At 45.2% G+C, this 22,419-nt stretch overlaps 15 non-coding genes across 15 annotated transcripts; all 15 read right to left on the reverse strand.

The window, feature by feature from the left end:
• Window positions 1-419: 419 nt before the first annotated feature.
• On the reverse strand, window positions 420-492 carry trnaf-gaa (transfer RNA phenylalanine (anticodon GAA)). Its single transcript has one exon. It is a non-coding gene; the product is annotated as a tRNA-Phe (tRNA).
• A 3,307-nt stretch (window positions 493-3,799) lies between these two features.
• trnaf-gaa (transfer RNA phenylalanine (anticodon GAA)) lies at window positions 3,800-3,872 on the reverse strand. Its single transcript has one exon. It is a non-coding gene; the product is annotated as a tRNA-Phe (tRNA).
• A 1,937-nt stretch (window positions 3,873-5,809) lies between these two features.
• Window positions 5,810-5,882, reverse strand: trnaf-gaa (transfer RNA phenylalanine (anticodon GAA)). Its single transcript has one exon. It is a non-coding gene; the product is annotated as a tRNA-Phe (tRNA).
• A 1,267-nt stretch (window positions 5,883-7,149) lies between these two features.
• Window positions 7,150-7,222, reverse strand: trnaf-gaa (transfer RNA phenylalanine (anticodon GAA)). The gene has a single exon. It is a non-coding gene; the product is annotated as a tRNA-Phe (tRNA).
• Window positions 7,223-7,819: 597 nt separating this feature from the next.
• Window positions 7,820-7,892, reverse strand: trnaf-gaa (transfer RNA phenylalanine (anticodon GAA)). The gene has a single exon. It is a non-coding gene; the product is annotated as a tRNA-Phe (tRNA).
• Window positions 7,893-10,499: 2,607 nt separating this feature from the next.
• On the reverse strand, window positions 10,500-10,572 carry trnaf-gaa (transfer RNA phenylalanine (anticodon GAA)). Its single transcript has one exon. It is a non-coding gene; the product is annotated as a tRNA-Phe (tRNA).
• Window positions 10,573-11,839: 1,267 nt separating this feature from the next.
• trnaf-gaa (transfer RNA phenylalanine (anticodon GAA)) lies at window positions 11,840-11,912 on the reverse strand. The gene has a single exon. It is a non-coding gene; the product is annotated as a tRNA-Phe (tRNA).
• Window positions 11,913-13,179: 1,267 nt separating this feature from the next.
• On the reverse strand, window positions 13,180-13,252 carry trnaf-gaa (transfer RNA phenylalanine (anticodon GAA)). Its single transcript has one exon. It is a non-coding gene; the product is annotated as a tRNA-Phe (tRNA).
• Window positions 13,253-13,855: 603 nt separating this feature from the next.
• Window positions 13,856-13,928, reverse strand: trnaf-gaa (transfer RNA phenylalanine (anticodon GAA)). Its single transcript has one exon. It is a non-coding gene; the product is annotated as a tRNA-Phe (tRNA).
• Window positions 13,929-15,200: 1,272 nt separating this feature from the next.
• Window positions 15,201-15,273, reverse strand: trnaf-gaa (transfer RNA phenylalanine (anticodon GAA)). The gene has a single exon. It is a non-coding gene; the product is annotated as a tRNA-Phe (tRNA).
• A 1,272-nt stretch (window positions 15,274-16,545) lies between these two features.
• Window positions 16,546-16,618, reverse strand: trnaf-gaa (transfer RNA phenylalanine (anticodon GAA)). The gene has a single exon. It is a non-coding gene; the product is annotated as a tRNA-Phe (tRNA).
• Window positions 16,619-18,560: 1,942 nt separating this feature from the next.
• On the reverse strand, window positions 18,561-18,633 carry trnaf-gaa (transfer RNA phenylalanine (anticodon GAA)). The gene has a single exon. It is a non-coding gene; the product is annotated as a tRNA-Phe (tRNA).
• A 1,272-nt stretch (window positions 18,634-19,905) lies between these two features.
• On the reverse strand, window positions 19,906-19,978 carry trnaf-gaa (transfer RNA phenylalanine (anticodon GAA)). The gene has a single exon. It is a non-coding gene; the product is annotated as a tRNA-Phe (tRNA).
• A 1,266-nt stretch (window positions 19,979-21,244) lies between these two features.
• On the reverse strand, window positions 21,245-21,317 carry trnaf-gaa (transfer RNA phenylalanine (anticodon GAA)). The gene has a single exon. It is a non-coding gene; the product is annotated as a tRNA-Phe (tRNA).
• A 602-nt stretch (window positions 21,318-21,919) lies between these two features.
• Window positions 21,920-21,992, reverse strand: trnaf-gaa (transfer RNA phenylalanine (anticodon GAA)). Its single transcript has one exon. It is a non-coding gene; the product is annotated as a tRNA-Phe (tRNA).
• Between the last annotated feature and the right edge of the window lie 427 nt (window positions 21,993-22,419).

Genomic DNA, 22,419 nt, shown 5'->3' on the forward strand with positions numbered 1-22,419 from the left:
TAGGATGGACAGAGCCTCGGCCAGTGCTGGCGCAATAACTAACAAGTCCACCAACAGTATAGCCTGACAAGACTAGACCCTCTTGGTTGCTCCTTGTGGCAAATCAACAAGGTTGGGGAATTAGCTCAAATGGTAGAGTGCTTGCTTAGCATGCGAGAGGTAGTGGGATCGATGCCCACATTCTCCAAAATAACACATTTTGTTGTGGATCCAAGAACGTTCCAGTTCACACTTCATGCAGCTTTGTCTATCAACAACCTACTGTCCTGTAGCAACTTTCATGTAACACTGATGTCACAATGTCGGATGTAAAGGAATGACATGACTAACTTTCAGAGGAGCTGTAGGCACACACAATTGATGCCCACAAACAAAGCTGTGGGAAGTTTCCTTGAAGCCAAAGATAGAACGACAACTAATGCCGAAACCCGGGATCGAACCAGGGACCTTTAGATCTTCAGTCTAACGCTCTCCCAACTGAGCTATTTCGGCAAGTCACTAATATTAATTATGTGGCACACTTGACCATACACATGCAAGTGACTCATGATTTTGACAATCTAAGTGTACCTCATGGCCAGTACGGGGATCAAACCCACGACCTTGGCGTTATTAGCACCACGCTCTAAACAACTGAGCTAACCGGCCACTTGCTACGGAGCGAAATTTTTAGGATGGACAGAGCCTCGGCCAGTGCTGGCGCAAAAACTGACAAGTCCACCAACAGTATAGCCTGACAAGACTAGACCCTCTTGGTTGCTCCTTGTGGCAAATCAACAAGGATGGGGAATTAGCTCAAATGGTAGAGTGCTTGCTTAGCATGCGAGAGGTAGTGGGATCGATGCCCACATTCTCCCAAATAACACATTTTGTTGTGGATCCAAGAACGTTCCAGTTCACACTTCATGCAGCTTTGTCTAACAACAACCTGCTGTCATGTAGCAACTTTCATGTAACACTGATGTCACAATGTCGGATGTAAAAGAATGACATGACTAACTTTCAGAGGAGCTGTAGGCACACACAATTGATGCCCACAAACAAAGCTGTGGGAAGTTTCCTTGAAGCCAAAGACAGAACAACAACTTATGCCGAAACCCAGGATCGAAACAGGGAACTTTAGATCTTCAGTCTAACGCTCTCCCAACTGAGCTATTTCGGCAAGTCAATAATTTTAATTATGTGGCACACTTGACCATACACATGCAAGTGACTCATGATCTTGACAATCAAAATGTACCTCATGGCCAGTACGGGGATCGAACCCACGACCTTGGCGTTATTAGCACCACGCTCTAAACAACTGAGCTAACCGGCCACTTGCTACGGAGCGAAATTTTTAGGATGCACAGAGCCTCGGCCAGTGCTGGCGCAAAAACTAACAAGTCCACCAACAGTATAGCCTGACAAGACTAGACCCTCTTGGTTGCTCCTTGTGGCAAATCAACAAGGATGGGGAATTAGCTCAAATGGTAGAGTGCTTGCTTAGCATGCGAGAGGTAGTGGGATCGATGCCCACATTCTCCAAAATAACACATTTTGTTGTGGATCCAAGAACGTTCCAGTTCACACTTCATGCAGCTTTGTCTATCAACAACCTACTGTCATGTAGCAACTTTCATGTAACACTGATGTCACAATGTCGGATGTAAAAGAATGACATGACTAACTTTCAGAGGAGCTGTAGGCACACACAATTGATGCCCACAAACAAAGCTGTGGGAAGTTTCCTTGAAGCCAAAGCTGAGGATAAAGATAGAACGACAACTAATGCCGAAACCCAGGATCGAACCAGGTACATTTAAATCTTCAGTCTAACGATCTCCCAACTGAGCTATTTCGGCAAGTCCCTAATAATAATTATGTGGCACACTTGACCATACACATGCAAGTGACTCATGATTTTGACAATCAAAATGTACCTCATGGCCAGTACGGGGATCGACCCACGACCTTGGCGTTATTAGCACCACGCTGTAACCAACTGAGCTAACCGGCCACTTGCTAAGGAGGAAGAATTTTTAGGATGCACAGAGCCTCGGCCAGTGCTGGCGCAATAACTAACAAGTCCACCAACAGTATAGCCTGACAAGACTAGACCCTCTTGGTTGCTCATTGTGGCAAATCAACAAGGATGGGGAATTAGCTCAAATGGTAGAGTGCTTGCTTAGCATGCGAGAGGTAGTGGGATCGATGCCCACATTCTCCAAAATAACACATTTTGTTGTGGATCCAAGAACGTTCCAGTTCACACTTCATGCAGCTTTGTCTATCAACAACCTACTGTCATGTAGCAACTTTCATGTAACACTGATGTCACAATGTCGGATGTAAAAGAATGACATGACTAACTTTCAGAGGAGCTGTAGGCACACACAATTGATGCCCACAAACAAAGCTGTGGGAAGTTTCCTTGAAGCCAAAGCTGAGGATAAAGATAGAATGACAACTAATGCCGAAACCCAGGATCGAACCAGGTACATTTAAATCTTCAGTCTAACGCTCTCCCAACTGAGCTATTGCAGCAAGTCCCTAATAATAATTATGTGGCACACTTGACCATACACATGCAAGTGACTCATGATTTTGACAATCAAAATGTACCTCATGGCCAGTACGGGGATCGAACCCACGACCTTGGCGTTATTAGCACCACGCTGTAACCAACTGAGCTAACCGGCCACTTGCTAAGGAGCAACATTTTTAGGATGCACAGAGCCTCGGCCAGTGCTGGCGCAATAACTAACAAGTCCACCAACAGTATAGCCTGACAAGACTAGACCCTCTTGGTTGCTCCTTGTGGCAAATCAACAAGGATGGGGAATTAGCTCAAATGGTAGAGTGCTTGCTTAGCATGCGAGAGGTAGTGGGATCGATGCCCACATTCTCCAAAATAACACATTTTGTTGTGGATCCAAGAACGTTCCAGTTCACACTTCATGCAGCTTTGTCTATCAACAACCTACTGTCATGTAGCAACTTTCATGTAACACTGATGTCACAATGTCGGATGTAAAAGAATGACATGACTAACTTTCAGAGGAGCTGTAGGCACACACAATTGATGCCCACAAACAAAGCTGTGGGAAGTTTCCTTGAAGCCAAAGACAGAACAACAACTTATGCCGAAACCCAGGATCGAAACAGGGAACTTTAGATCTTCAGTCTAACGCTCTCCCAACTGAGCTATTTCGGCAAGTCAATAATTTTAATTATGTGGCACACTTGACCATACACATGCAAGTGACTCATTATCTTGACAATCAAAATGTACCTCATGGCCAGTACGGGGATCGAACCCACGACCTTGGCGTTATTAGCACCACGCTCTAAACAACTGAGCTAACCGGCCACTTGCTACGGAGCGAAATTTTTAGGATGGACAGAGCCTCGGCCAGTGCTGGCGCAAAAACTGACAAGTCCACCAACAGTATAGCCTGACAAGACTAGACCCTCTTGGTTGCTCCTTGTGGCAAATCAACAAGGATGGGGAATTAGCTCAAATGGTAGAGTGCTTGCTTAGCATGCGAGAGGTAGTGGGATCGATGCCCACATTCTCCAAAATAACACATTTTGTTGTGGATCCAAGAACGTTCCAGTTCACACTTCATGCAGCTTTGTCTAACAACAACCTACTGTCATGTAGCAACTTTCATGTAACACTGATGTCACAATGTCGGATGTAAAAGAATGACATGACTAACTTTCAGAGGAGCTGTAGGCACACACAATTGATGCCCACAAACAAAGCTGTGGGAAGTTTCCTTGAAGCCAAAGATAAAGATAGAACGACAACTAATGCCGAAACCCGGGATCGAACCAGGGACCTTTAGATCTTCAGTCTAACGCTCTCCCAACTGAGCTATTTCGGCAAGTCACTAATATTAATTATGTGGCACACTTGACCATACACATGCAAGTGACTCATGATTTTGACAATCTAAGTGTACCTCATGGCCAGTACGGGGATCAAACCCACGACCTTGGCGTTATTAGCACCACGCTCTAAACAACTGAGCTAACCGGCCACTTGCTACGGAGCGAAATTTTTAGGATGGACAGAGCCTCGGCCAGTGCTGGCGCAAAAACTGACAAGTCCACCAACAGTATAGCCTGACAAGACTAGACCCTCTTGGTTGCTCCTTGTGGCAAATCAACAAGGATGGGGAATTAGCTCAAATGGTAGAGTGCTTGCTTAGCATGCGAGAGGTAGTGGGATCGATGCCCACATTCTCCCAAATAACACATTTTGTTGTGGATCCAAGAACGTTCCAGTTCACACTTCATGCAGCTTTGTCTAACAACAACCTACTGTCATGTAGCAACTTTCATGTAACACTGATGTCACAATGTCGGATGTAAAAGAATGACATGACTAACTTTCAGAGGAGCTGTAGGCACACACAATTGATGCCCACAAACAAAGCTGTGGGAAGTTTCCTTGAAGCCAAAGACAGAACAACAACTTATGCCGAAACCCAGGATCGAAACAGGGAACTTTAGATCTTCAGTCTAACGCTCTCCCAACTGAGCTATTTCGGCAAGTCAATAATTTTAATTATGTGGCACACTTGACCATACACATGCAAGTGACTCATGATCTTGACAATCAAAATGTACCTCATGGCCAGTACGGGGATCGAACCCACGACCTTGGCGTTATTAGCACCACGCTCTAAACAACTGAGCTAACCGGCCACTTGCTAACAAGCAACATTTTTAGGATGCACAGAGCCTCGGCCAGTGCTGGCGCAATAACTAACAAGTCCACCAACAGTATAGCCTGACAAGACTAGACCCTCTTGGTTGCTCCTTGTGGCAAATCAACAAGGTTGGGGAATTAGCTCAAATGGTAGAGTGCTTGCTTAGCATGCGAGAGGTAGTGGGATCGATGCCCACTTTCTCCAAAATAACACATTTTGTTGTGGATCCAAGAACGTTCCAGTTCACACTTCATGCAGCTTTGTCTATCAACAACCTACTGTCATGTAGCAACTTTCATGTAACACTGATGTCACAATGTCGGATGTAAAAGAATGACATGACTAACTTTCAGAGGAGCTGTAGGCAAACACAATTGATGCCCACAAACAAAGCTGTGGGAAGTTTCCTTGAAGCCAAAGACAGAACAACAACTTATGCCGAAACCCAGGATCGAAACAGGGAACTTTAGATCTTCAGTCTAACGCTCTCCCAACTGAGCTATTTCGGCAAGTCAATAATTTTAATTATGTGGCACACTTGACCATACACATGCAAGTGACTCATGATCTTGACAATCAAAATGTACCTCATGGCCAGTACGGGGATCGAACCCACGACCTTGGCGTTATTAGCACCACGCTCTAAACAACTGAGCTAACCGGCCACTTGCTAAGGAGCAACATTTTTAGGATGCACAGAGCCTCGGCCAGTGCTGGCGCAATAACTAACAAGTCCACCAACAGTATAGCCTGACAAGACTAGACCCTCTTGGTTGCTCCTTGTGGCAAATCAACAAGGTTGGGGAATTAGCTCAAATGGTAGAGTGCTTGCTTAGCATGCGAGAGGTAGTGGGATCGATGCCCACATTCTCCAAAATAACACATTTTGTTGTGGATCCAAGAACGTTCCAGTTCACACTTCATGCAGCTTTGTCTATCAACAACCTACTGTCCTGTAGCAACTTTCATGTAACACTGATGTCACAATGTCGGATGTAAAGGAATGACATGACTAACTTTCAGAGGAGCTGTAGGCACACACAATTGATGCCCACAAACAAAGCTGTGGGAAGTTTCCTTGAAGCCAAAGATAGAACGACAACTAATGCCGAAACCCGGGATCGAACCAGGGACCTTTAGATCTTCAGTCTAACGCTCTCCCAACTGAGCTATTTCGGCAAGTCACTAATATTAATTATGTGGCACACTTGACCATACACATGCAAGTGACTCATGATTTTGACAATCTAAGTGTACCTCATGGCCAGTACGGGGATCAAACCCACGACCTTGGCGTTATTAGCACCACGCTCTAAACAACTGAGCTAACCGGCCACTTGCTACGGAGCGAAATTTTTAGGATGGACAGAGCCTCGGCCAGTGCTGGCGCAATAACTAACAAGTCCACCAACAGTATAGCCTGACAAGACTAGACCCTCTTGGTTGCTCCTTGTGGCAAATCAACAAGGATGGGGAATTAGCTCAAATGGTAGAGTGCTTGCTTAGCATGCGAGAGGTAGTGGGATCGATGCCCACATTCTCCAAAATAACACATTTTGTTGTGGATCCAAGAACGTTCCAGTTCACACTTCATGCAGCTTTGTCTATCAACAGCCTACTGTCCTGTAGCAACTTTCATGTAACACTGATGTCACAATGTCGGATGTAAAGGAATGACATGACTAACTTTCAGAGGAGCTGTAGGCACACACAATTGATGCCCACAAACAAAGCTGTGGGAAGTTTCCTTGAAGCCAAAGACAGAACAACAACTTATGCCGAAACCCAGGATCGAAACAGGGAACTTTAGATCTTCAGTCTAACGCTCTCCCAACTGAGCTATTTCGGCAAGTCAATAATTTTAATTATGTGGCACACTTGACCATACACATGCAAGTGACTCATGATCTTGACAATCAAAATGTACCTCATGGCCAGTACGGGGATCGAACCCACGACCTTGGCGTTATTAGCACCACGCTCTAAACAACTGAGCTAACCGGCCACTTGCTAAGGAGCAACATTTTTAGGATGCACAGAGCCTCGGCCAGTGCTGGCGCAATAACTAACAAGTCCACCAACAGTATAGCCTGACAAGACTAGACCCTCTTGGTTGCTCCTTGTGGCAAATCAACAAGGTTGGGGAATTAGCTCAAATGGTAGAGTGCTTGCTTAGCATGCGAGAGGTAGTGGGATCGATGCCCACATTCTCCAAAATAACACATTTTGTTGTGGATCCAAGAACGTTCCAGTTCACACTTCATGCAGCTTTGTCTATCAACAACCTACTGTCCTGTAGCAACTTTCATGTAACACTGATGTCACAATGTCGGATGTAAAGGAATGACATGACTAACTTTCAGAGGAGCTGTAGGCACACACAATTGATGCCCACAAACAAAGCTGTGGGAAGTTTCCTTGAAGCCAAAGATAGAACGACAACTAATGCCGAAACCCGGGATCGAACCAGGGACCTTTAGATCTTCAGTCTAACGCTCTCCCAACTGAGCTATTTCGGCAAGTCACTAATATTAATTATGTGGCACACTTGACCATACACATGCAAGTGACTCATGATTTTGACAATCTAAGTGTACCTCATGGCCAGTACGGGGATCAAACCCACGACCTTGGCGTTATTAGCACCACGCTCTAAACAACTGAGCTAACCGGCCACTTGCTACGGAGCGAAATTTTTAGGATGGACAGAGCCTCGGCCAGTGCTGGCGCAATAACTAACAAGTCCACCAACAGTATAGCCTGACAAGACTAGACCCTCTTGGTTGCTCCTTGTGGCAAATCAACAAGGATGGGGAATTAGCTCAAATGGTAGAGTGCTTGCTTAGCATGCGAGAGGTAGTGGGATCGATGCCCACATTCTCCAAAATAACACATTTTGTTGTGGATCCAAGAACGTTCCAGTTCACACTTCATGCAGCTTTGTCTATCAACAACCTACTGTCCTGTAGCAACTTTCATGTAACACTGATGTCACAATGTCGGATGTAAAGGAATGACATGACTAACTTTCAGAGGAGCTGTAGGCACACACAATTGATGCCCACAAACAAAGCTGTGGGAAGTTTCCTTGAAGCCAAAGATAGAACGACAACTAATGACGAAACCCGGGATCGAACCAGGGACCTTTAGATCTTCAGTCTAACGCTCTCCCAACTGAGCTATTTCGGCAAGTCACTAATATTAATTATGTGGCACACTTGACCATACACATGCAAGTGACTCATGATTTTGACAATCTAAGTGTACCTCATGGCCAGTACGGGGATCAAACCCACGACCTTGGCGTTATTAGCACCACGCTCTAAACAACTGAGCTAACCGGCCACTTGCTACGGAGCGAAATTTTTAGGATGGACAGAGCCTCGGCCAGTGCTGGCGCAAAAACTGACAAGTCCACCAACAGTATAGCCTGACAAGACTAGACCCTCTTGGTTGCTCCTTGTGGCAAATCAACAAGGATGGGGAATTAGCTCAAATGGTAGAGTGCTTGCTTAGCATGCGAGAGGTAGTGGGATCGATGCCCACATTCTCCCAAATAACACATTTTGTTGTGGATCCAAGAACGTTCCAGTTCACACTTCATGCAGCTTTGTCTAACAACAACCTGCTGTCATGTAGCAACTTTCATGTAACACTGATGTCACAATGTCGGATGTAAAAGAATGACATGACTAACTTTCAGAGGAGCTGTAGGCACACACAATTGATGCCCACAAACAAAGCTGTGGGAAGTTTCCTTGAAGCCAAAGACAGAACAACAACTTATGCCGAAACCCAGGATCGAAACAGGGAACTTTAGATCTTCAGTCTAACGCTCTCCCAACTGAGCTATTTCGGCAAGTCAATAATTTTAATTATGTGGCACACTTGACCATACACATGCAAGTGACTCATGATCTTGACAATCAAAATGTACCTCATGGCCAGTACGGGGATCGAACCCACGACCTTGGCGTTATTAGCACCACGCTCTAAACAACTGAGCTAACCGGCCACTTGCTACGGATCAAAATTTTTAGGATGCACAGAGCCTCGGCCAGTGCTGGCGCAAAAACTAACAAGTCCAGCAACAGTATAGCCTGACAAGACTAGACCCTCTTGGTTGCTCCTTGTGGCAAATCAACAAGGATGGGGAATTAGCTCAAATGGTAGAGTGCTTGCTTAGCATGCGAGAGGTAGTGGGATCGATGCCCACATTCTCCAAAATAACACATTTTGTTGTGGATCCAAGAACGTTCCAGTTCACACTTCATGCAGCTTTGTCTATCAACAACCTACTGTCCTGTAGCAACTTTCATGTAACACTGATGTCACAATGTCGGATGTAAAGGAATGACATGACTAACTTTCAGAGGAGCTGTAGGCACACACAATTGATGCCCACAAACAAAGCTGTGGGAAGTTTCCTTGAAGCCAAAGATAGAACGACAACTAATGACGAAACCCGTGATCGAACCAGGGACCTTTAGATCTTCAGTCTAACGCTCTCCCAACTGAGCTATTTCGGCAAGTCACTAATATTAATTATGTGGCACACTTGACCATACACATGCAAGTGACTCATGATTTTGACAATCTAAGTGTACCTCATGGCCAGTACGGGGATCAAACCCACGACCTTGGCGTTATTAGCACCACGCTCTAAACAACTGAGCTAACCGGCCACTTGCTACGGAGCGAAATTTTTAGGATGGACAGAGCCTCGGCCAGTGCTGGCGCAAAAACTGACAAGTCCACCAACAGTATAGCCTGACAAGACTAGACCCTCTTGGTTGCTCCTTGTGGCAAATCAACAAGGATGGGGAATTAGCTCAAATGGTAGAGTGCTTGCTTAGCATGCGAGAGGTAGTGGGATCGATGCCCACATTCTCCCAAATAACACATTTTGTTGTGGATCCAAGAACGTTCCAGTTCACACTTCATGCAGCTTTGTCTAACAACAACCTGCTGTCATGTAGCAACTTTCATGTAACACTGATGTCACAATGTCGGATGTAAAAGAATGACATGACTAACTTTCAGAGGAGCTGTAGGCACACACAATTGATGCCCACAAACAAAGCTGTGGGAAGTTTCCTTGAAGCCAAAGACAGAACAACAACTTATGCCGAAACCCAGGATCGAAACAGGGAACTTTAGATCTTCAGTCTAACGCTCTCCCAACTGAGCTATTTCGGCAAGTCAATAATTTTAATTATGTGGCACACTTGACCATACACATGCAAGTGACTCATGATCTTGACAATCAAAATGTACCTCATGGCCAGTACGGGGATCGAACCCACGACCTTGGCGTTATTAGCACCACGCTCTAAACAACTGAGCTAACCGGCCACTTGCTACGGAGCAAAATTTTTAGGATGCACAGAGCCTCGGCCAGTGCTGGCGCAAAAACTAACAAGTCCAGCAACAGTATAGCCTGACAAGACTAGACCCTCTTGGTTGCTCCTTGTGGCAAATCAACAAGGATGGGGAATTAGCTCAAATGGTAGAGTGCTTGCTTAGCATGCGAGAGGTAGTGGGATCGATGCCCACATTCTCCAAAATAACACATTTTGTTGTGGATCCAAGAACGTTCCAGTTCACACTTCATGCAGCTTTGTCTATCAACAACCTACTGTCATGTAGCAACTTTCATGTAACACTGATGTCACAATGTCGGATGTAAAAGAATGACATGACTAACTTTCAGAGGAGCTGTAGGCACACACAATTGATGCCCACAAACAAAGCTGTGGGAAGTTTCCTTGAAGCCAAAGATAAAACGACAACTAATGCCGAAACCCGGGATCGAACCAGGGACCTTTAGATCTTCAGTCTAACGCTCTCCCAACTGAGCTATTTCGGCAAGTCACTAATATTAATTATGTGGCACACTTGACCATACACATGCAAGTGACTCATGATTTTGACAATCTAAGTGTACCTCATGGCCAGTACGGGGATCAAACCCACGACCTTGGCGTTATTAGCACCACGCTCTAAACAACTGAGCTAACCGGCCACTTGCTACGGAGCGAAATTTTTAGGATGGACAGAGCCTCGGCCAGTGCTGGCGCAAAAACTGACAAGTCCACCAACAGTATAGCCTGACAAGACTAGACCCTCTTGGTTGCTCCTTGTGGCAAATCAACAAGGATGGGGAATTAGCTCAAATGGTAGAGTGCTTGCTTAGCATGCGAGAGGTAGTGGGATCGATGCCCACATTCTCCAAAATAACACATTTTGTTGTGGATCCAAGAACGTTCCAGTTCACACTTCATGCAGCTTTGTCTAACAACAACCTACTGTCATGTAGCAACTTTCATGTAACACTGATGTCACAATGTCGGATGTAAAAGAATGACATGACTAACTTTCAGAGGAGCTGTAGGCACACACAATTGATGCCCACAAACAAAGCTGTGGGAAGTTTCCTTGAAGCCAAAGACAGAACAACAACTTATGCCGAAACCCAGGATCGAAACAGGGAACTTTAGATCTTCAGTCTAACGCTCTCCCAACTGAGCTATTTCGGCAAGTCAATAATTTTAATTATGTGGCACACTTGACCATACACATGCAAGTGACTCATGATCTTGACAATCAAAATGTACCTCATGGCCAGTACGGGGATCGAACCCACGACCTTGGCGTTATTAGCACCACGCTCTAAACAACTGAGCTAACCGGCCACTTGCTACGGAGCGAAATTTTTAGGATGCACAGAGCCTCGGCCAGTGCTGGCGCAAAAACTAACAAGTCCACCAACAGTATAGCCTGACAAGACTAGACCCTCTTGGTTGCTCCTTGTGGCAAATAAACAAGGATGGGGAATTAGCTCAAATGGTAGAGTGCTTGCTTAGCATGCGAGAGGTAGTGGGATCGATGCCCACATTCTCCAAAATAACACATTTTGTTGTGGATCCAAGAACGTTCCAGTTCACACTTCATGCAGCTTTGTCTATCAACAACCTACTGTCATGTAGCAACTTTCATGTAACACTGATGTCACAATGTCGGATGTAAAAGAATGACATGACTAACTTTCAGAGGAGCTGTAGGCACACACAATTGATGCCCACAAACAAAGCTGTGGGAAGTTTCCTTGAAGCAAAAGATAGAACGACAACTAATGCCGAAACCCGGGATCGAACCAGGGACCTTTAGATCTTCAGTCTAACACTCTCCCAACTGAGCTATTTCGGCAAGTCACTAATATTAATTATGTGGCACACTTGACCATACACATGCAAGTGACTCATGATTTTGACAATCTAAGTGTACCTCATGGCCAGTACGGGGATCAAACCCACGACCTTGGCGTTATTAGCACCACGCTCTAAACAACTGAGCTAACCGGCCACTTGCTACGGAGCGAAATTTTTAGGATGGACAGAGCCTCGGCCAGTGCTGGCGCAAAAACTAACAAGTCCACCAACAGTATAGCCTGACAAGACTAGACCCTCTTGGTTGCTCCTTGTGGCAAATCAACAAGGATGGGGAATTAGCTCAAATGGTAGAGTGCTTGCTTAGCATGCGAGAGGTAGTGGGATCGATGCCCACATTCTCCAAAATAACACATTTTGTTGTGGATCCAAGAACGTTCCAGTTCACACTTCATGCAGCTTTGTCTAACAACAACCTACTGTCATGTAGCAACTTTCATGTAACACTGATGTCACAATGTCGGATGTAAAAGAATGACATGACTAACTTTCAGAGGAGCTGTAGGCACACACAATTGATGCCCACAAACAAAGCTGTGGGAAGTTTCCTTGAAGCCAAAGACAGAACAACAACTTATGCCGAAACCCAGGATCGAAACAGGGAACTTTAGATCTTCAGTCTAACGCTCTCCCAACTGAGCTATTTCGGCAAGTCAATAATTTTAATTATGTGGCACACTTGACCATACACATGCAAGTGACTCATGATCTTGACAATCAAAATGTACCTCATGGCCAGTACGGGGATCGAACCCACGACCTTAGCGTTATTAGCACCACGCTCTAAACAACTGAGCTAACCGGCCACTTGCTACGGAGCGAAATTTTTAGGATGCACAGAGCCTCGGCCAGTGCTGGCGCAAAAACTAACAAGTCCACCAACAGTATAGCCTGACAAGACTAGACCCTCTTGGTTGCTCCTTGTGGCAAATAAACAAGGATGGGGAATTAGCTCAAATGGTAGAGTGCTTGCTTAGCATGCGAGAGGTAGTGGGATCGATGCCCACATTCTCCAAAATAACACATTTTGTTGTGGATCCAAGAACGTTCCAGTTCACACTTCATGCAGCTTTGTCTATCAACAACCTACTGTCCTGTAGCAACTTTCATGTAACACTGATGTCACAATGTCGGATGTAAAGGAATGACATGACTAACTTTCAGAGGAGCTGTAGGCACACACAATTGATGCCCACAAACAAAGCTGTGGGAAGTTTCCTTGAAGCCAAAGATAGAACGACAACTAATGCCGAAACCCGGGATCGAACCAGGGACCTTTAGATCTTCAGTCTAACGCTCTCCCAACTGAGCTATTTCGGCAAGTCACTAATATTAATTATGTGGCACACTTGACCATACACATGCAAGTGACTCATGATTTTGACAATCTAAGTGTACCTCATGGCCAGTACGGGGATCAAACCCACGACCTTGGCGTTATTAGCACCACGCTCTAAACAACTGAGCTAACCGGCCACTTGCTACGGAGCGAAATTTTTAGGATGGACAGAGCCTCGGCCAGTGCTGGCGCAAAAACTGACAAGTCCACCAACAGTATAGCCTGACAAGACTAGACCCTCTTGGTTGCTCCTTGTGGCAAATCAACAAGGATGGGGAATTAGCTCAAATGGTAGAGTGCTTGCTTAGCATGCGAGAGGTAGTGGGATCGATGCCCACATTCTCCAAAATAACACATTTTGTTGTGGATCCAAGAACGTTCCAGTTCACACTTCATGCAGCTTTGTCTAACAACAACCTACTGTCATGTAGCAACTTTCATGTAACACTGATGTCACAATGTCGGATGTAAAAGAATGACATGACTAACTTTCAGAGGAGCTGTAGGCACACACAATTGATGCCCACAAACAAAGCTGTGGGAAGTTTCCTTGAAGCCAAAGATAAAGACAGAACGACAACTTTTGCCGAAACCCGGGATCGAACCAGGGACCTTTAGATCTTCAGTCTAACGCTCTCCCAACTGAGCTATTTCGGCAAGTCGCTAATATTAATTATGTGGCACACTTGACCATACACATGCAAGTGACTCATGATTTTGACAATCAAAGTGTACCTCATGGCCAGTACGGGGATCGAACCCACCACCTTGGCGTTATTAGCACCACGCTCTAAACAACTGAGCTAACCGGCCACTTGCTACGGAGCAAAATTTTTAGGATGGACAGAGCCTCGGCCAGTGCTGCGCAAAAACTGACAAGTCCACCAACAGTATAGCCTGACAAGACTAGACCCTCTTGGTTGCTCCTTGTGGCAAATTAACAAGGATGGGGAATTAGCTCAAATGGTAGAGTGCTTGCTTTGCATGCGAGAGGTAGTGGGATCGATGCCCACATTCTCCAAAATAACACATTTTGTTGTGGATCCAAGAACATTCCAGTTCACACTTCATGCAGCTTTGTCTAACAACAACCTACTGTCATGTAGCAACTTTCATGTAACACTGATGTCACAATGTCGGATGTAAAAGAATGACATGACTAACTTTCAGAGGAGCTGTAGGCACACACAATTGATGCCCACAAACAAAGCTGTGGGAAGTTTCCTTGAAGCCAAAGACAGAACAACAACTTATGCCGAAACCCAGGATCGAAAGATGGAACTTTAGATCTTCAGTCTAACGCTCTCCCAACTGAGCTATTTCGACAAGTCAATAATTTTAATTATGTGGCACACTTGACCATACACATGCAAGTGACTCATGATCTTGACAATCAAAATGTACCTCATGGCCAGTACGGGGATCGAACCCACGACCTTGGCGTTATTAGCACCACGCTCTAAACAACTGAGCTAACCGGCCACTTGCTACGGAGCGAAATTTTTAGGATGGACAGAGCCTCGGCCAGTGCTGGCGCAAAAACTAACAAGTCCACCAACAGTATAGCCTGACAAGACTAGACCCTCTTGGTTGCTCCTTGTGGCAAATCAACAAGGATGGGGAATTAGCTCAAATGGTAGAGTGCTTGCTTAGCATGCGAGAGGTAGTGGGATCGATGCCCACATTCTCCAAAATAACACATTTTGTTGTGGATCCAAGAACGTTCCAGTTCACACTTCATGCAGCTTTGTCTAACAACAACCTACTGTCATGTAGCAACTTTCATGTAACACTGATGTCACAATGTCGGATGTAAAAGAATGACATGACTAACTTTCAGAGGAGCTGTAGGCACACACAATTGATGCCCACAAACAAAGCTGTGGGAAGTTTCCTTGAAGCCAAAGATAAAGACAGAACGACAACTTTTGCCGAAACCCGGGATCGAACCAGGGACCTTTAGATCTTCAGTCTAACGCTCTCCCAACTGAGCTATTTCGGCAAGTCGCTAATATTAATTATGTGGCACACTTGACCATACACATGCATGTGACTCATGATTTTGACAATCAAAGTGTACCTCATGGCCAGTACGGGGATCGAACCCACCACCTTGGCGTTATTAGCACCACGCTCTAAACAACTGAGCTAACCGGCCACTTGCTACGGAGCAAAATTTTTAGGATGGACAGAGCCTCGGCCAGTGCTGCGCAAAAACTGACAAGTCCACCAACAGTATAGCCTGACAAGACTAGACCCTCTTGGTTGCTCCTTGTGGCAAATTAACAAGGATGGGGAATTAGCTCAAATGGTAGAGTGCTTGCTTTGCATGCGAGAGGTAGTGGGATCGATGCCCACATTCTCCAAAATAACACATTTTGTTGTGGATCCAAGAACATTCCAGTTCACACTTCATGCAGCTTTGTCTAACAACAACCTACTGTCATGTAGCAACTTTCATGTAACACTGATGTCACAATGTCGGATGTAAAAGAATGACATGACTAACTTTCAGAGGAGCTGTAGGCACACACAATTGATGCCCACAAACAAAGCTGTGGGAAGTTTCCTTGAAGCCAAAGACAGAACAACAACTTATGCCGAAACCCAGGATCGAAAGATGGAACTTTAGATCTTCAGTCTAACGCTCTCCCAACTGAGCTATTTCGACAAGTCAATAATTTTAATTATGTGGCACACTTGACCATACACATGCAAGTGACTCATGATCTTGACAATCAAAATGTACCTCATGGCCAGTACGGGGATCGAACCCACGACCTTGGCGTTATTAGCACCACGCTCTAAACAACTGAGCTAACCGGCCACTTGATACGGAGCGAAATTTTTAGGATGCACAGAGCCTCGGCCAGTGCTGGCGCAAAAACTAACAAGTCCACCAACAGTATAGCCTGACAAGACTAGACCCTCTTGGTTGCTCCTTGTGGCAAATCAACAAGGATGGGGAATTAGCTCAAATGGTAGAGTGCTTGCTTTGCATGCGAGAGGTAGTGGGATCGATGCCCACATTCTCCAAAATAACACATTTTGTTGTGGATCCAAGAACGTTCCAGTTCACACTTCATGCAGCTTTGTCTAACAACAACCTACTGTCATGTAGCAACTTTCATGTAACACTGATGTCACAATGTCGGATGTAAAAGAATGACATGACTAACTTTCAGAGGAGCTGTAGGCACACACAATTGATGCCCACAAACAAAGCTGTGGGAAGTCTCCTTGAAGCCAAAGATAAAGATAGAACGACAACTTTTGCCGAAACCCGGGATCGAACCAGGGACCTTTAGATCTTCAGTCTAACGCTCTCCCAACTGAGCTATTTCGGCAAGTCGCTAATATTAATTATGTGGCACACTTGACCATACACATGCATGTGACTCATGATTTTGACAATCAAAGTGTACCTCATGGCCAGTACGGGGATCGAACCCACCACCTTGGCGTTATTAGCACCACGCTCTAAACAACTGAGCTAACCGGCCACTTGCTACGGAGCAAAATTTTTAGGATGGACAGAGCCTCGGCCAGTGCTGCGCAAAAACTGACAAGTCCACCAACAGTATAGCCTGACAAGACTAGACCCTCTTGGTTGCTCCTTGTGGCAAATTAACAAGGATGGGGAATTAGCTCAAATGGTAGAGTGCTTGCTTTGCATGCGAGAGGTAGTGGGATCGATGCCCACATTCTCCAAAATAACACATTTTGTTGTGGATCCAAGAACGTTCCAGTTCACACTTCATGCAGCTTTGTCTAACAACAACCTACTGTCATGTAGCAACTTTCATGTAACACTGATGTCACAATGTCGGATGTAAAAGAATGACATGACTAACTTTCAGAGGAGCTGTAGGCACACACAATTGATGCCCACAAACAAAGCTGTGGGAAGTTTCCTTGAAGCCAAAGACAGAACAACAACTTATGCCGAAACCCAGGATCGAAAGATGGAACTTTAGATCTTCAGTCTAACGCTCTCCCAACTGAGCTATTTCGACAAGTCAATAATTTTAATTATGTGGCACACTTGACCATACACATGCAAGTGACTCATGATCTTGACAATCAAAATGTACCTCATGGCCAGTACGGGGATCGAACCCACGACCTTGGCGTTATTAGCACCACGCTCTAAACAACTGAGCTAACCGGCCACTTGCTACGGAGTGAAATTTTTAGGATGCACAGAGCCTCGGCCAGTGCTGGCGCAAAAACTAACAAGTCCACCAACAGTATAGCCTGACAAGACTAGACCCTCTTGGTTGCTCCTTGTGGCAAATCAACAAGGATGGGGAATTAGCTCAAATGGTAGAGTGCTTGCTTTGCATGCGAGAGGTAGTGGGATCGATGCCCACATTCTCCAAAATAACACATTTTGTTGTGGATCCAAGAACGTTCCAGTTCACACTTCATGCAGCTTTGTCTAACAACAACCTACTGTCATGTAGCAACTTTCATGTAACACTGATGTCACAATGTCGGATGTAAAAGAATGACATGACTAACTTTCAGAGGAGCTGTAGGCACACACAATTGATGCCCACAAACAAAGCTGTGGGAAGTTTCCTTGAAGCCAAAGACAGAACAACAACTTATGCCGAAACCCAGGATCGAAAGATGGAACTTTAGATCTTCAGTCTAACGCTCTCCCAACTGAGCTATTTCGACAAGTCAATAATTTTAATTATGTGGCACACTTGACCATACACATGCAAGTGACTCATGATCTTGACAATCAAAATGTACCTCATGGCCAGTACGGGGATCGAACCCACGACCTTGGCGTTATTAGCACCACGCTCTAAACAACTGAGCTAACCGGCCACTTGCTACGGAGCGAAATTTTTAGGATGCACAGAGCCTCGGCCAGTGCTGGCGCAAAAACTAACAAGTCCACCAACAGTATAGCCTGACAAGACTAGACCCTCTTGGTTGCTCCTTGTGGCAAATCAACAAGGATGGGGAATTAGCTCAAATGGTAGAGTGCTTGCTTTGCATGCGAGAGGTAGTGGGATCGATGCCCACATTCTCCAAAATAACACATTTTGTTGTGGATCCAAGAACGTTCCAGTTCACACTTCATGCAGCTTTGTCTAACAACAACCTACTGTCATGTAGCAACTTTCATGTAACACTGATGTCACAATGTCGGATGTAAAAGAATGACATGACTAACTTTCAGAGGAGCTGTAGGCACACACAATTGATGCCCACAAACAAAGCTGTGGGAAGTTTCCTTGAAGCCAAAGATAAAGATAGAACGACAACTTTTGCCGAAACCCGGGATCGAACCAGGGACCTTTAGATCTTCAGTCTAACGCTCTCCCAACTGAGCTATTTCGGCAAGTCGCTAATATTAATTATGTGGCACACTTGACCATACACATGCAAGTGACTCATGATTTTGACAATCAAAGTGTACATCATGGCCAGTACGGGGATCGAACCCACCACCTTGGCGTTATTAGCACCACGCTCTAAACAACTGAGCTAACCGGCCACTTGCTACGGTGCAAAATTTTTAGGATGGACAGAGCCTCGGCCAGTGCTGCGCAAAAACTGACAAGTCCACCAACAGTATAGCCTGACAAGACTAGACCCTCTTGGTTGCTCCTTGTGGCAAATTAACAAGGATGGGGAATTAGCTCAAATGGTAGAGTGCTTGCTTTGCATGCGAGAGGTAGTGGGATCGATGCCCACATTCTCCAAAATAACACATTTTGTTGTGGATCCAAGAACGTTCCAGTTCACACTTCATGCAGCTTTGTCTAACAACAACCTACTGTTATGTAGCAACTTTCATGTAACACTGATGTCACAATGTCGGATGTAAAAGAATGACATGACTAACTTTCAGAGGAGCTGTAGGCACACACAATTGATGCCCACAAACAAAGCTGTGGGAAGTTTCCTTGAAGCCAAAGACAGAACAACAACTTATGCCGAAACCCAGGATCGAAAGATGGAACTTTAGATCTTCAGTCTAACGCTCTCCCAACTGAGCTATTTCGACAAGTCAATAATTTTAATTATGTGGCACACTTGACCATACACATGCAAGTGACTCATGATCTTGACAATCAAAATGTACCTCATGGCCAGTACGGGGATCGAACCCACGACCTTGGCGTTATTAGCACCACGCTCTAAACAACTGAGCTAACCGGCCACTTGCTACGGAGCAAAATTTTTAGGATGCACAGAGCCTCGGCCAGTGCTGGCGCAAAAACTAACAAGTCCACCAACAGTATAGCCTGACAAGACTAGACCCTCTTGGTTGCTCCTTGTGGCAAATCAACAAGGATGGGGAATTAGCTCAAATGGTAGAGTGCTTGCTTTGCATGCGAGAGGTAGTGGGATCGATGCCCACATTCTCCAAAATAACACATTTTGTTGTGGATCCAAGAACGTTCCAGTTCACACTTCATGCAGCTTTGTCTAACAACAACCTACTGTCATGTAGCAACTTTCATGTAACACTGATGTCACAATGTCGGATGTAAAAGAATGACATGACTAACTTTCAGAGGAGCTGTAGGCACACACAATTGATGCCCACAAACAAAGCTGTGGGAAGTTTCCTTGAAGCCAAAGATAAAGATAGAACGACAACTTTTGCCGAAACCCGGGATCGAACCAGGGACCTTTAGATCTTCAGTCTAACGCTCTCCCAACTGAGCTATTTCGGCAAGTCGCTAATATTAATTATGTGGCACACTTGACCATACACATGCATGTGACTCATGATTTTGACAATCAAAGTGTACCTCATGGCCAGTACGGGGATCGAACCCACCACCTTGGCGTTATTAGCACCACGCTCTAAACAACTGAGCTAACCGGCCACTTGCTACGGAGCAAAATTTTTAGGATGGACAGAGCCTCGGCCAGTGCTGCGCAAAAACTGACAAGTCCACCAACAGTATAGCCTGACAAGACTAGACCCTCTTGGTTGCTCCTTGTGGCAAATTAACAAGGATGGGGAATTAGCTCAAATGGTAGAGTGCTTGCTTTGCATGCGAGAGGTAGTGGGATCGATGCCCACATTCTCCAAAATAACACATTTTGTTGTGGATCCAAGAACGTTCCAGTTCACACTTCATGCAGCTTTGTCTAACAACAACCTACTGTCATGTAGCAACTTTCATGTAACACTGATGTCACAATGTCGGATGTAAAAGAATGACATGACTAACTTTCAGAGGAGCTGTAGGCACACACAATTGATGCCCACAAACAAAGCTGTGGGAAGTTTCCTTGAAGCCAAAGACAGAACAACAACTTATGCCGAAACCCAGGATCGAAAGATGGAACTTTAGATCTTCAGTCTAACGCTCTCCCAACTGAGCTATTTCGACAAGTCAATAATTTTAATTATGTGGCACACTTGACCATACACATGCAAGTGACTCATGATCTTGACAATCAAAATGTACCTCATGGCCAGTACGGGGATCGAACCCACGACCTTGGCGTTATTAGCACCACGCTCTAAACAACTGAGCTAACCGGCCACTTGCTACGGAGAGAAATTTTTAGGATGCACAGAGCCTCGGCCAGTGCTGGCGCAAAAACTAACAAGTCCACCAACAGTATAGCCTGACAAGACTAGACCCTCTTGGTTGCTCCTTGTGGCAAATCAACAAGGATGGGGAATTAGCTCAAATGGTAGAGTGCTTGCTTTGCATGCGAGAGGTAGTGGGATCGATGCCCACATTCTCCAAAATAACACATTTTGTTGTGGATCCAAGAACGTTCCAGTTCACACTTCATGCAGCTTTGTCTAACAACAACCTACTGTCATGTAGCAACTTTCATGTAACACTGATGTCACAATGTCGGATGTAAAAGAATGACCTGACTAACTTTCAGAGGAGCTGTAGGCACACACAATTGATGCCCACAAACAAAGCTGTGGGAAGTTTCCTTGAAGCCAAAGATAGAACGACAACTTTTGCCGAAACCCGGGATCGAACCAGGAACCTTTAGATCTTCAGTCTAACGCTCTCCCAACTGAGCTATTTCGGCAAGTCGCTAATATTAAGTATGTGGCACACTTGACCATACACATGCAAGTGACTCATGATTTTGACAATCAAAGTGTACATCATGGCCAGTACGGGGATCGAACCCACCACCTTGGCGTTATTAGCACCACGCTCTAAACAACTGAGCTAACCGGCCACTTGCTACGGAGCAAAATTTTTAGGATGGACAGAGCCTCGGCCAGTGCTGCGCAAAAACTGACAAGTCCACCAACAGTATAGCCTGACAAGACTAGACCCTCTTGGTTGCTCCTTGTGGCAAATTAACAAGGATGGGGAATTAGCTCAAATGGTAGAGTGCTTGCTTTGCATGCGAGAGGTAGTGGGATCGATGCCCACATTCTCCAAAATAACACATTTTGTTGTGGATCCAAGAACGTTCCAGTTCACACTTCATGCAGCTTTGTCTAACAACAACCTACTGTCATGTAGCAACTTTCATGTAACACTGATGTCACAATGTCGGATGTAAAAGAATGACATGACTAACTTTCAGAGGAGCTGTAGGCACACACAATTGATGCCCACAAACAAAGCTGTGGGAAGTTTCCTTGAAGCCAAAGATAAAGATAGAACGACAACTTTTGCCGAAACCCGGGATCGAACCAGGGACCTTTAGATCTTCAGTCTAACGCTCTCCCAACTGAGCTATTTCGGCAAGTCGCTAATATTAATTATGTGGCACACTTGACCATACACATGCAAGTGACTCATGATTTTGACAATCAAAGTGTACCTCATGGCCAGTACGGGGATCGAACCCACCACCTTGGCGTTATTAGCACCACGCTCTAAACAACTGAGCTAACCGGCCACTTGCTACGGAGCAAAATTTTTAGGATGGACAGAGCCTCGGCCAGTGCTGCGCAAAAACTGACAAGTCCACCAACAGTATAGCCTGACAAGACTAGACCCTCTTGGTTGCTCCTTGTGGCAAATTAACAAGGATCGGGAATTAGCTCAAATGGTAGAGTGCTTGCTTTGCATGCGAGAGGTAGTGGGATCGATGCCCACATTCTCCAAAATAACACATTTTGTTGTGGATCCAAGAACGTTCCAGTTCACACTTCATGCAGCTTTGTCTA

The sequence above is a fragment of the Salvelinus fontinalis genome, chromosome 22 (genome assembly GCF_029448725.1).
Source record: "Salvelinus fontinalis isolate EN_2023a chromosome 22, ASM2944872v1, whole genome shotgun sequence".
NCBI lineage: Eukaryota > Metazoa > Chordata > Actinopteri > Salmoniformes > Salmonidae > Salvelinus > Salvelinus fontinalis.